The following is a 15,283-nucleotide window of genomic DNA, read 5'->3' on the forward strand; positions in this document are numbered from 1 at the left end:
GATGCAACCATCTGCCTATCACCCCACCACCACCACCTGTATCCACCTATAACCTACCAGGCTTTTTCCTGCCCCCGCTTCTCTCACAACTTTCTTCCCCCCCGCCTCTCCCCAATCAATCTACAGAAGTGTCCCGACCCAAACGCCCATTCAAGCGTTGTGAAATCTCCAAGAAGTTCATTAATCGAAAGATACCGCACCTAGTTTACGGGGAAACGGTTAAAGTTCACGTGCAATGTAAATTTCGTGAAAAAGTATCATTAATACGCATTTGACATTGTCCAATAAATTCGTTTCAAGCACACAATTTACTTCTGTGACGACGTAATCACGTAATTTAATAACTTTAATATTGCGAGAGCGTTTTACTGTCAAAGCGGTCTGCCGTCCCTCAGATAATCCATCAAAAGAAGGTTCCAGCTCCCAGTCAAGTGGAAGTGATACATTTCATTGAATATCCAGCGAAGTTTTGCGGGTCCCGCCAACATTACTGAAACAGCTAATGATGCTTTATGTAAGGCCCGTCCTCTATTAAGCTTCAGTGAAGGAGTCCTCTGTGGCTGGGAGCAGTGTCTCTGTGCATGTACCCAAGTGTCATATGTGAATCGTAAATTGGCAACTGAGTTTGGGTGAACTTAGTTTTATATCGAACATACAGTTCAAACAGTTTCCTGGTGGTCGAGAAGTTTAACCCTATGCCACCGGGGGACTTTGTTGGAGGTGAATAAAATGTGGATAAATGTGAGGTTATCCATTTTGGTGGCAAAACGGGAAAGCAGACTATTATCTAAATGGTGGCCAATTGGGAAAGGGGGAGATGCAGCGAGACCTGGGTGTCATGGTACACCAGTCATTGAAGGTAGGCATGCAGGTGCAGCAGGCAGTAAAGAAAGCGAATGGTATGTTAGCTTTCATTGCAAAAGGATTTGAGTATAGGAGCAGGGAGGTTCTACTGGAGTTGTACAGGGTCTTGGTGAGACCGCACCTGGAGTATTGCGTACAGTTTTGGTCTCCAAATCTGAGGAAGGACATTATTGCCATAGAGGGAGTGCAGAGACGGTTCACCAGACTGATTCCTGGGATGTCAGGACTGTCTTATGAAAAAAGACTGGACTGGATAGACTTGGTTTATACTCTCTAGAATTTAGGAGATTGAGAGGGGATCTTATAGAAACTTACAAAATTCTTAAGGGGTTGGACAGGCTAGATGCAGGAAGATTGTTCCCGATGTTAGGGAAGTCCAGGACAAGGGGTCACAGCTTAAGGATAAGGGGGAAATCCTTTAAAACCGAGATGAGAAGAACTTTTTTCACACAGAGAGTGGTGAATCTCTGGAACTCTCTGCCACAGAGGGTAGTTGAGGCCAGTTCATTGGCTATATTTAAGAGGGAGTTAGATGTGGCCCTTGTGGCCAAGGGGATCAGGGGGTATGGAGAGAAGGCAGGTACGGGATACTGAGTTGGATGATCAGCCATGATCATATTGAATGGCGGTGCAGGCTCGAAGGGCCGAATGGCCTACTCCTGCACCTAATTTCTATGTTTCTATGTGAGGTGGGATATTGCAGTGAACCAGTTGATGCGGTAATGTAACAACCTACCTTGGTCCCAGTTTACATCGAGATCAAGTATCTGGTGGACCCATTGATTACAATCATAGTTTGCAATCATTGTGTCGCAGGCGTAGAAATGTAATGGAGCTCTGCGGGGCAACCGCATTTGAGAATGAACCAGGTCCAATCACTAGTTCCCAAAGGCGTGGGTAATCGGTATACCAGTCCCTCTTATGGAACCTACGATGGAAATATTTGTGTTCTGAAAGTCCTTAATGTGGAGTTCTTTGAGAGGGAATCGTAGATGAAATCTGAATGGTATTTCGCATAATCACATCTTGCTCTGTATTAGGGAACTATAAGATAAGTTAATTTATCAACAACTGTTCACTGGCTGATTTACAGAAGGGGGTATCCCTCTAAAATTTAATTAAGCCGGAAATTTGTTGAACAATTTAAATAAATCACGTTAAACTTGCGATGGACACAAAAAACTGGAGTAACTCGGTGGGACAGGCAGCACATTTGTAGAAAAAGAATGGGTGACGTTTCGGATCGTTCCTTCTCCCCAGAGATGCTGCCTGTCCCGCTGTTACTTCGGCTTTGTGGGTCTATCTTCGGTTTAAACCAGCATCTGCAGTTCCTTCTTACACGTTAAACTTGCGAAGTTGTTATTTCAATAAGAGTGATAAAATGGCAGTAAACGGGAATCTCTGGCCAGTTCAAATAAAAGCGAACGGCTCTCAAAATCCACGATCCCTCAAACTGCTTGAACCGTAACAGAGCGCGAAGTGCAGTTCTTTGGAAGTCCGCATCTGTCAGAACCATCGTATTACCGGGCGTACAACCGGGTCTCATAAACAGGCAGGTACACAAAAAAAAGCTGGAGAAACTCAGCGGGTGCAGCAGCATCTATGGAGCGAAGGAAATAGGCAACGTTTCGGGCCGAAACCCTTCTTCGGCCCGAAACTTTGCCCATTTCCTTCGCTCCATAGATGCTAATACCGACCACAGACTTCGGAGTAGATAAACAGCAGTAGTGTTTGGGGGGCGGGGTTGTATTTCCAAAATATACTGTATTCGTAATAAAAATGTATACAAAACAGAAACCGTGCAAAACTCACACTTTCCTAGTGTTTGTATATTCAATGTTGCTGGTTTTTAAAGCCAACAGCGTTAGCACCATAGGCACACAAAAAAGCTGGAGAAACTCAGCGGGTGCAGCAGCATCTATGGAGCGAAGGAAATAGGTGTGTCTGTGGGTGTGTGTGTGTGTAATATGCTATAATATATTAATATGTATATATATTATAATACGCACATTATTAATATGTTATTACCCACACATATTAACATGTTATTTATATAACACACACTTTAAAGTAACGCTGACTCTTTCTTTGGTGGAATTGATACGGTACTTAGACAGAAACATCTTTATCTTCCGACCGTATTTGTTTACTATACCGGTTTAAATGACTGAGAAGATATTGGATATACCCAGTAGGTCAGAAGTCACCCGTGGGGTGAGAAACATGGATAATGCTACAAATCAATGACCACTCAGCAGACCCAACGTCCTGAAATATTATCTCTTCTTCTTTCTCCACAGATGCCGCCTGACTTGCCAACCTTTTTCTGCTTTTATTGCAGATTCCCGTTTTGGGGGCTTTCAAGGTTCACGTGTTTTGACCATTCTATAAAACCCGCGCTCCTTTCCAACCCGCTCCCCGATTCGGCTGCTTCTCTGGAAATCAGGAATCGCCAGAAATTAGCAGACCTAAAAAATCTTAATTAATTTTATCTCGCTTTTACACGCGGACCATAAAAAGAGAAATAATCACAAATAAGATAATTTGCTGCAGTTTTCCACGAAATGAACGATGGCGAACTATCTTTGTCCACGATAGGACACTGTATCAATCTCTTTCATTCTACCGTTTAATTACGAATACGAATGGGAACTCCTCGGCACGTTTTACTCCCGTGCCGTTTTACTCCCAGGCACCAGGTAGTCAAGATGGGAGGAAATACACCGAAGTCCCTCACCCTGAGCACAGGATCCCCCCAGGGTTGCGTCCTCAGCCCCCTACTGTACTCCCTGTACACACATGACTGTGTGGCCAGGTTCAGCTCCAACTCGAATACTCAGGTTTGATGATGATATTGTGGTGGTGGGCCTGATCTTCGATAACAATGAGAAGGCCTACCGAGAGGAGGTGGCTGATGTGGCACTCTGGTGTCAGGACAACAGCCTCCTCTTGAATATCAAAAAAACGAAGGAGCTGATTGTGGACTTTAGGAGGGCACATCATCCCAGGACGTACATACCATTGAAGATAAATGGGATTACTGTGGCGAGGGTGAGCTGCTTTAAATACCTGGGAGTCCACATCTCAGAGGATCTGACATGGACATCACACGCCGCAGCACCGGAGAGTAAGGCAAGGCAGCGCCTTTACCACCTCAGGCAATTGAGGAAATTCAGAGTACCTCTGAGGATCCTCCAGTGCTTCTACGCAGCGGCTGTAGAACGCATCTTGTCCGGGAACATTACCATCTGGTTTGGGAACTGCTCTGCCCAGGACAAGAAGACTCTGCAGAGAGTAGTGCGTTCGGCGGAACGCACTATGGGAACTTCCCTCGCCCCCCCCCCCCCCCCCTGCAGGAACTATTCATCAGGAGGTGCAACTCCAGAGCCAACAAGATAATGGGCGACCCCTTCCACCCCAGCAACGGACTGTTCCAGCTGCTACGGTCAGGCAAACGCCTCCGTTGCCATGCTGTGAAAACGGAGAGAATGAGAAGGAGTTTCTTCCCAGAGGCCATTAGAACTGTAAACTCCTATCTCACCAGGGACTAACTTTGCTGTTCCAATCTACTATTGTGTTGTGTCTTTTAAAATTGATGGGTTTTTCCTTTTTTTCACTCCCACAAATATGTAGTATGTGAATGTATGATTCTGTTCCAATCTGTTTTGTAGTTTTTTTGTACAATCCGCAAAAATTGCCACTTTTCATTTCACTGCACATCTCGGATGTGTATGTGACGAATAAATCTGACTTGACTTGACTTGACGACGATTTTTACGGGAAAACGGAGTACATAGTACAAATTGAGAACAGTCCAACACAGGAACAGGGCCCACAATGTCCGAGTCGAACATGATACCAAGTCAAAGTAATCTTTGTTTCTGCCTGTAGAATACATTTCTGTGTACATTTTTTATACGAATAGTCAAAGTTTCGCATTCAAAATTCATTTAAACTGTTCTCAAAATGTTTAAACCATTGCGAAATTCAGATGAGTTTCTCTCTAAACCGATCAGCGTAACAATCGTCCAGAAAACAACTGATTATGTTAAAAAAAAAAGCAAAGTGCAAAGAGGAATTCAGCGGGCTAGGCAATAGGGGGGTTGCACGAAAGGTCACTGGGTCATAGGGCTCGACGCACGGAGCCGCTAAATCCAACTGGAAGACATCCGTCACTTGCGGTATATGTTATTAATGCTAGAAACGCGTACTTTCCTACCTGTTAAAAACCGCCAAAATGTTGAATTTTTGCGCTGAAAAAAATTGTGGGAGTCGGGGTAAGTGTGAGAGACATGTACCCAACTTAAAAATTCCAAACGTGAAGCGAAATGAAGGTATAGAGAAGCGAAAACTGAAGGGACTACAGCAGCTAAAGTGCTTGGTAAACATTGAAAATATTGGGAATTATCGCGTTTGCTCACTGCATTTCATCAAGTAAAGCATTATTTGTGTCTTTCTTGATTCCTTTGGTATGTAAAAATTCTCAGAAGTGATAAATCTGGCTGTAACATTTTCTTCAGATGCGTTTTTATTTTGTATGTAAAAACCCACGAGAACCATGGGCGATTTAAAGAAATTACAGCCAGATTTATCACTTCTGAAACTTTTTAGATGCCAAAGGAATCAAGAAAAAACACAAATAATGCCTTAGTTGATGAAATGCAGTGAGTAAACGGCCAATGTTCGGCAAGCACTCTGGCTGTTGTTGTCCCTTCAGCTCTCGCTTCTATCTACCGTCATTTCTCCTCACATTTTGGAATTGTGAAGTAGGCTAAATGTCTCACACGCTTATCCCGATTTCCATAATTATTTACAGCGCAAACATTGACAATTTCAGCGGGTTTTAACGGGCCAGCTATGCTGGAAACAATGGTAAGTGCCTACCTGCAGTTCATCGCGTGTAATCCATTCGGAGTAGCGTAGCAACAGTACGGGTCATGGGTCGTGTCCCGACTGCCGTGAAACCTCCCTATATCCGTGGAGGGAATGGACGGATGACGTTTCGAGTTACGGTCCTTCTTCAGACTGATGGAGCAGGGGGAATAAAGCTTGAAAACGAAGATGGCAAGTGACAGCTGGATCAGATAATTAGGTCGGATAAATGGAGAAGTAGTGAGATGTAAAACAGGAGGGAGGGATATGGGTGGACCGTGGAATGAACGGGGGTGGGGGTGGAAAAAAGGGAAGTTGTAAAGGAAATATGGGACGTGGTGGGAGATGAACATAGAGAGAAGGTAAAAGAACAGAGTGACTAGGGTAGACACAAACAACTAGGAGTAACTCAGCGTCTCAGACATCATCTCTGGAGAAAAGCAATAGGTGACGTTTCGGGTCAAGACTCTTCTTCCGCTCTCGACCAAAAACATCACCTATTCCTTCTCCCCAATGATGCTGTCTGTCCCGCTGAGTTACTCCGGCTTTTTGCGCCTATCTTCAATTTAAACCATCTGCAGTTCCTTCCTACGCAGAGTGACTCAGGTGTCGGAAATGGTGGGGCCGGGCAGGGCGGATTATTTCAAATTGCAGGATTCAAAGTACATACCACAGGGTTGTAAATTACCCAAGTGGGTGACAGGGTCAATTCCCTCCACAGATGCTGCCTGACCCGTCGAGTTCCTCCAGCTGTTTTTTTTTAACGCAAGATTTCATAATCCGCTGTTGATGCTGATCCTTGTCAGATTTAGAGCAGTTGATGCTTGGGTCAAAGTTTTCCTCATCGCGTGCGAAATCACAAGCCTTCAGTTTCATCGTTTACCTTTACGTTTTTTTTTTCATTCGGCTGCAAACTTGCTGTTCTTGCTGCAGCGAGGACATGCGGTATCTGGGAGCTTGATAATAAAGCCTCACTTCCAGAACCGAAGATGTGTAAAGAACGAGACTGATGCCAGTCGAATACAACGTGGGTGTGAATGGAAGGCTACCCCGTTGTATTCGTCCTCCCAATCCTCTTTTGTTTTCAGAACTTATCAACATCGGGGGGGGGGGGGGGGGGGGGGGGGTTAGTTTAGTTTAGGGATACTAAACTACGTCCGCACCGACCAGCGATCCCAGCACATTAACACAATCCTACACTCACTCCACTAGGGACATTTTTACATTTACCAAGCCAATTAAGCTGCATACCCGTACGTCTTTGGAGTGTGGGAGGAAACCCAAGATCTCGGAGAAAACCCACGCAGGTTACGGGGAGAACGTACAAACTCCACACAGACAGCACCCGTAGTCAGGATCGAATCTGGATCTCCGGCGCTGCATTCCCTGAGAAAGGCAGCAACTCTACCGCTGCGTCACCGTGACTGCCCGAAGGGAGGAGGAAGAGATGAGTGCGGCATCTTTTCTCGTTTATTTTCACTCTCTTTTCAGCAGCATCTTAACTTCAAATGTTTTGGCTGTAAAGTAGTTCAGGATTTTTTTTTGTATCCTGCAACATACCACTAAGTTCATTACATGAAATGCATCCGATATAACATCATAATTTCGAAGGAATTGTTGCATTTTGATAGATTAACAACCATTGAAATGTCAATGTCACTTAAAATAATTTATTAAAATCATTGCCTTTCTTTAATTATTTGCATTTGATTTCTTTACTTTGTTTGTAATGTTATGACAGTGTAGGTTTAACGTCAACCTTTCTTAGCATTAGTGCATTTTCTGGGTGAGATGGTGAGGCATTCTTTGTTTATACAGCATTTCGTCCTTTTGTGATGCAAATAGTCAAAAAACGTAACCGGAGAAATTGATTGGAATAAAGAAGCAAATGGGAAGTAATGAAAAAGAAGAAAAAAACGACCTCCAAAATATCTTAATGAAATATTCATTACATGCAATTGATATCATCAATAATATGATCCAGACAACGAAAATCAACAGCTGTAAATACAGCAAACTTCACTTGAAATGAAAGCAATTGAAAAAAATATTTAATGATAGTGAGCTACCAGTTTTGCACAGACGGTGAACGGCAGCATACAACTCATCCTGTTACCTTGAAGTAAAGAGATATCGTTTTCACAGCTGAATTATAACGCTGTCAATAAAACGCCATTATTTCTCCGGAAATCATTTTGGTTTTACAGTAAACGTTTTAGTTCTATTACATATTTAAATTGAAATACGAGTGCAGATTTTTTAAATTAAAATGTTCTCATCATTCCCTATTGCAAAAAAAAAACATTTTTTCTAAAATCTTGAACAATTTCTGATTTAAAAAGTAGTTTAAATGTTTCTTGTATGTTTTTTTTAAAGTCAGACGTTATGTTGCAGGCAGTACACTGGGTGTGGTTTGGTTCTCAATAGCTTTGAAGTTGCACAAGGATGTCTCTATATCGGTGACACCACGATGCAGTGAGGCGAGGAGACCAAACAAGTCCTTTCCGCCCATGAATATTGACGTAAGGTAAACGCCACATTTAAAGAAAGCGTTTGACATTGTCATGCAGACTGCTTTCTTCGTTTTTTAAATGAACAAAGTTGCAAAATTCTTCTCAAGCAATTTTTTTAACTTGAATGGTATTGCACCTGAAAAAACCAAGTCATACATTTACAGATTTCTTGAACATCCATAGCCAAATAAGATGAACCTTTTTATTTCAAGGGAACGATTATTCATTTTACATAAATCACTAATTTCAATGTTCTTATCTCTGAACATGCAGTTCATTTCATACCAGTTGACGATATTTATTTTACTGAACATTTATATTCTATACAATCTGCTCAAGTTAATAACTAAAGCGGTGAGTCACAGCTACAAAGAGCACATTTATAAATTCACTTCCTATCTATTAGACTTTGATGTCTCTAGAGCCCCTAATAGACAGATTAACAATGTTAACACATGTTAATGATCTGTAGCTTTGGGAAATAAATGAAAGGTTGTTCAAGTAATTTAAATATATCCAAAGCAAAGAAAAGGGAAAAAATAAACAAAGTCACGGAAAACATTGTTTCACACTTAGCCACTTGGAAGTATTTGCCAAGCCCACTAACATCAAAAGCACTGATTGGGCAGCAATATCTACTTCCTTTCTTTTACATTAGAACACTCTGCAAAATATAATTCTCAATATTTAACTGGTGGCACTTTAAAAAAACTGGTCTTGACCTATGTAATATATGCTTTTTAACGAAAGTGCATTAGGAAGGAGAATGGGTTCAATCATGATGCTTTCTGGCTAGAAGCTCTATCGGGAACTGACATATAGCTGCAATTCTGGATGTGCACATCCCTGACTTTGACACGTGCATGGCAATTCCAAAGTCAGGATCAAACTGGAGGGCCGATTCTGGATTCTGTCATTGCACCCAATCGTTTGTCCAATAATGGAGCTCAGTGCTAAACTGAGGAACCAGGTGCACTTCCCTTCTGGCTCCACTGTGTTACCACATTAATGGTTGGTGTATGTCATACAGCCATTCACTTCAATGGAATCACCAATGTGGATTGAAATGGTGTATGGAGGTAAGTATTTTTTCATTAATCTCTGTTTATAATTAATTACTACCACATAAACACATGTAAGTAATTTTTAAAGCCTTTCTTATATTTTATTAACTTTTAAATTTGTTACATTTTCAAATGTTGTGATTTAAGAACTGCTGGTGCTGAGATAATCATTGAGTTAATCTACCTCATGTTAAAATGGATATACCTGCAGAGTAAACCATTTAGAACAGAGATGATGGAAAACGTTTTCACACAGAGAGTTGTGAGTGTGTGCAATTCTCTGCCTCAGAGGGCGGTGGAGGCTGGTTCTCTGGATGCTTTCAAAAGAGAGTTAGATATAGCTCTTAGGGATAGTGGAGTTAAGGGATATGGAGAGAAAGCAGGAACAGGGTACTGATTATAAATGATCAGCCATTATCACATTGAATGAATGGCGGTGCTGGCTCAAAGGGTCAAATGGCCTACTCCTGCACCTATTGTCTATTGTCTATTGCTTAAGGTTATGTTATTGTCTCATTGGGACTGACATCAAAAATACAAGGGATTTTCATCTTTGTCAATTCCAAATTAAAAGAAAACTGTTCAACATGTCCAATACTGATCTTCATTGAAATGAATGAAGTCTTCCTTCCTTCATGATGTCGCCGGCAATCCCTGTATCCGAGGATGACCACTGGTACAGCTTTATGTGTGTTTCCTGAGGTGACTCATGAGATTGATTCTGGAAACATGAACCTATCCATTGAAAACACAGATGCTTCCTTGCAGGCCAGTTGCCCGTCAACAGTGCAATCTTCCCTAACCCCACTCCATTTTCAGCTTCTGGGATTGCACGCCTTTCCTCAAACCAGGCCACTCCTTTACTGAGAATCAGGCACCAGAGCAGTTGATTGATAGCTTGCATCTCCCAGTTCTACCTCTGCTTCCATTTGGTGGGCTTTCAACATATTCTTGCAAGCTTTCCTCTGATCACCACAAGATATTTGACCATGGAAAAGCTGAAAGATGAGGCTTGTTTGGGGAATTACAAATCTAGCATCTTCACACATTGTCTGGCCATCATTGATGCATGAGGATCATTGCTTTAATGTCATGACAGTTGATTCAGTGATATTAGCGCAGTGATCTTGTCACTTCATGTAAAGTATCTTGTAGAAGTGATGCTTCTCCAGACTGTTGTTGTACCATCAGTAGGTCACATAAACAGAAGAGGTCAACTTCCTCCAATGTCTGTCCCTGATTGGTGATTTGTGGTGGGCGGTAAAAGTTTGAGGCTGGCTGATAGGATACCTTTCATCTTAAATAAGAATGCTATTTTTTGATAAATGTGTTCAGAATGACCCTTGCAGACTAAAGGTCATTCTCAGAACGAGTTAGAAAGGCACAGTATCTGCAGTGAAGATCAGTATAGGACATGGTAAGGACAGTTTTCTTTTCATGTGGTCGACACAGATCAAAATGCCTCCATCCCTTCTGTTTTTTATGTCAGTCCCAATGAGGCAATAACATAATCTTAAAACATTTAATGGTTTACTCTAGAGATGATGCGTAGTAACTCAAGCACTTTGAGTCTTTTTTTGTAAACCAGCATCTGCAATTCCTTGCGTCCATAATAACATGACTCCGATTAACTCCAGATTGAATGATAAACAAATGCATTCCCAGCCACTTGCTCTAAATGTTATACGCTTTATCCTGTATCTGTACACTGCGGATGGTTTGATTGTAATCATTTATAGTTTATTCACTGATTGGATAGTTCGCAATAAGCTTTTCACTGTACCTTGATACACGTGACAATAATAAACTGAACTAAACTAACTAAACTGAACTTCAAAGAACAGCGTCAGTGTAAAAACGCTTCAGCACAGTAATTCAGAGGGCAATAATATCTGGCCAACAGCTTCCACAGGACTGTGTGGTTATTAGAGGGTTCCAGACTTAATTATGTGGTTTTACCTGGGTATGAGTTACTCAAATTAAATTACTCACTAAGGGTTACTCATAGTTCAAGCCCCTATGGTTCAAGTTCACACTGAGTGAAATATCAATAATTATGAAGGAAAGAGAAACTATCAAAACAAGAGGAAATGTACACCTTAGGATGCTTCTGCTCCATGAGCTAACAGTAACAGATGCCGCAATTGAATCCATCCTTCAACGGTATGGAGAACTCTTGATGACACCTTTCTATTTGCTCGAAGGTATAAGGTGCCATCAAGCAAAGCGTAACAAGGCTACAGGACCAGCTGACATTACAGCTGAAATGTAGAAGATGGAGGCACAGAAATAGTATGGACACAGTCCACAAACTCTTTCTGCACAACCGGTATAATGAGAAGGTTACAGAGATTGCAGAGGACACGAGAAATCTCAGCATTGTAAGTCAGAAAACTGATATTTTCAAGGCATTACCTTGCTCTCCACAGGAGGAAAATTCATCACCTGCATCCTTGGAGACCAGGTATGTCAATTTGCAGAGCAAATCCTGCAAAATATTTCCATGTGATTTAGAATTCCACTGCAATTATCTCATCTTCACTAAATTCATGAATTGGGAACTAAATCATGAACTGTACATGGCCCTCATTGACTTTTACAGACGCCTCTGACTGACATATTGTATAAGAAATTTCTATCTCTTTTTGCTGTGAGTGTCATAAATTTAATTTGATTTTAAATTAAATTTTGTGGCAAACTTAGTTTTTTAAGAGATCAATATGTTATTATTTACCGTGTAAACCAGGCAGCCAATGAACTAACCCCAATATTCATGTTCTTCAAAGATACTGCCTGACCTGGTGAGTAGCACGTTATGTCTTTTTTTGTAAACCAGCATCTGCAGTTTCTTGTTTCTGTCAATAGCAACGTTGCCTTACCTATTGTCTTTTGGGTCAATTCTGTACTCAACTTTACAATTTCTGGTCTGATAATCCTGTTTCTTGGTTTACCTTAAATAAGCTTTCTGAGCCAGCCTTGGTGCTTTCTGCCACCTCAGTACCACTTATCTCAAATTCTCCTGGGGACTCAAAACTAGTGTCTCACCCTTTTAATTTTCTCCAGTCCCTTTAATTCTCCCTGCAGTTTCTCTATTTCCCATGCCTGTGATTTAGATCATAGTCTTCATTAGCAAGACTGCAAAAGATTATCAAGAGACTTTAAAATAATGAAAGAGTAATTTGCTTGCCATCAAAATCGGATTGAAGGGCACAAATAGCCTTAAAATAGTTCTTGAAATAGCTTCTTACAGAACGGGGAAAAAAATTAACATTTACATTTTGTCCTTCGCACTCTTCATTCAAGCTCCACCAGGCAAGGATGGAGAGGTAAAGCCAGCAGAGATAATTGCACATCCCGAATAGAAGTTGGCATCCTTTCCTGAAATCAAGCAGAAAATATCAACATTTTGAGGCTAAGTAAATGGCAAGATACCATTAAACTTAAGAAATGGAAATATAATCATCAATTTATTGCCACTAAGACCAGTGAAAGATTATATCTTGGTAAGAGAAATGATGTTTCAGATGGTACATATAAATCCCAATGTGGTGGAAGAGCAAAGGGATTTGGAGCATCGACGTCTCAGTTCCTGCCACAAGCTGTGGAACTGGAGTAGTGGGGGCAGAAGAAGGAAACATAGGAGGAAAAGGAGGAAGAGAGGAAACCTTTCTAGTTGGACAAACCTAAGAATAAATGATCAGATAATAGATAATATATACAATTCCAAATTTCTATTCCCCAATACGTCCTACCTTCCTTTCCATCGTTGCTGACAATCACAACATCTGTTTAATTGACAGAGCAGGCAAGCTTTCCAGCAGGGCTGTCAATTCACCAACCTACATTTCAAAACCTACATACCCATCAACCATCGCAGCTGATGGATGTGGGAATCAAATCAAAAGTATAGGAGACAGCATTATAGATTCTTGGGCCTTTGGGTCATGTCCAGGTGTGAGGAGACATACCCTGAGGAGTAGATTTGCTTATCGTTTGAAACATAGAAACATAGAAACATAGAAATTAGGTGCAGGAGTAGGCCATTCGGCCCTTCGAGCCTGCACCGCCATTCAATATGATCATGGCTGATCATCCAACTCAGTATCCTGTACCTGCCTTCTCTCCATACCCCCTGATCCCCTTCGCCACAAGGGCCACATCTAACTCCCTCTTAAATATAGCCAATGAACTGGCCTCAGCTACCCTCTGTAGCAGAGAGTTCCAGAGATTCACCACTCTCTGTGTGAAAAAAAAGTTCTTCTCATCTCGGTTTTAAAGGATTTCCCCCTTATCCTTAAGCTGTGACCCCTTGTCCTGGACTTCCCTAACATCGGGAACAATCTTCCTGCATCTAGCCTGTCCAACCCCTTAAGAATTTTGTAAGTTTCTATAAGATCCCCTCTCAATCTCCTAAATTCTAGAGAGTATAAACCAAGTCTATCCAGTCTTTCTTCATAAGACAGTCCTGACATCCCAGGAATCAGTCTGGTGAACCCTCTCTGCACTCCCTCCATGGCAATAATGTCCTTCCTCAGATTTGGAGACCAAAACTGTACGCAATACTCCAGGTGCGGTCTCACCAAGACCCTATACAACTGCAGTAGAACCTCCCTGTAGAAGTTGTCTTTGAGGATGTCTTGGTGTGGATGATATGAAATTGAGCAAAGATCCAAAAGGGACAATAGCAGGTCTGAAAGCAGAAAGCCAAAAAGTTTGGGAATCGGAGTAAACAAAGTTTGGAAAATGAAGATGAAAAGAATCTGACTGTGCCTCATGGCAAGTACCAAAATGTAAGAAATATCATGTTTCTGGCAATGTGGAACATAGTGATATGATGATATATCTACGCAAGAGGCATGGTTTAAAGAGAAGGAGGAATTGCAGATTAATTCTTGGTGTTGAATTTTCATGTGAGATAGTGTAGGGTACAAAAAATGAAGGGGGAGGGATGGCATTATTCAAAAATCAATCACGTTAGATTCAGATTTTTTCCTTTCGTTCTCTCTGCCTATTCCCACTTTCCCTGCAATTTTCTCAGTTTTGACAAATGGCTGTGGTCCTGAACTAACTTGTTGCCCCTAATTAACTTGTTTCCTCTCACTCACAGACACTATCTAACCTAATGACCATTGCAGCATGTTCTGTTTTTATTTCAGTTTGAAGTGGTGCTGGCCATTTACAAAATGGATCCCCTGGTGAATTAATAATACAGTAATGGTTGGATGGTCTATTGAAATAATGATAATGAGCACAAAGTTTACATGCATCCTCCAGGGCAGTTTCATCTCATACCACAATCCCAAATCATGCCTTCACAAAATATTCATGTGGATGCAATACAAAGTCAGCTTTCAGCAAAGCACACAGACCAATTCAGAGAGTTGTGGAAGTAGCCTATCCATCAGCAGACCAGACACCCACCATCAACTCCATCTACACTTTATGTTGGCTTGGGAAAGCATCTGACATAATTAAGCAGCTTTTTCACCCCAGTCATTCCCTCTTCTCCCCTCTCCTATTGAGCAGATGATCCATCAGCCTAAAAGCATGTACCACCAGACTGAGGAACAGCTTCTTATCATATTACTCTTCTTCTTCTTTCGTGTGGCGTGCAAAGCCTAAAGTTGTTGGACAACATGTTCTATTTGATCTTCCGTTTGTGCACATCGAGTTGATTGCATTAGTTGAAACAGGGCGGACCATGTGAAGTTTGCAATCTTCCACCCCATCATATTACTCAACAGTCCTCCCATAATCTGCAGTGTAGTCCTAACCTCCACACGGACACTATGGTTTAAAAAAAAATTGTAATGCTACCATGCTGTAAACTCTATTATGCACTTTGGTATTTTCTTCTTTGTACTACCTTTTGTACTTGTGTGTAGCTTGAATGTACTCATGTATCTTATGATCTGATTTAAGTGGACAGCACGTAAACAAAGCTTTTCCTCGTATCCTGGTACATGTGAC

The sequence above is a fragment of the Leucoraja erinacea genome, chromosome 3, assembly GCF_028641065.1.
Source record: "Leucoraja erinacea ecotype New England chromosome 3, Leri_hhj_1, whole genome shotgun sequence".
NCBI classification, from domain to species: domain Eukaryota; kingdom Metazoa; phylum Chordata; class Chondrichthyes; order Rajiformes; family Rajidae; genus Leucoraja; species Leucoraja erinaceus.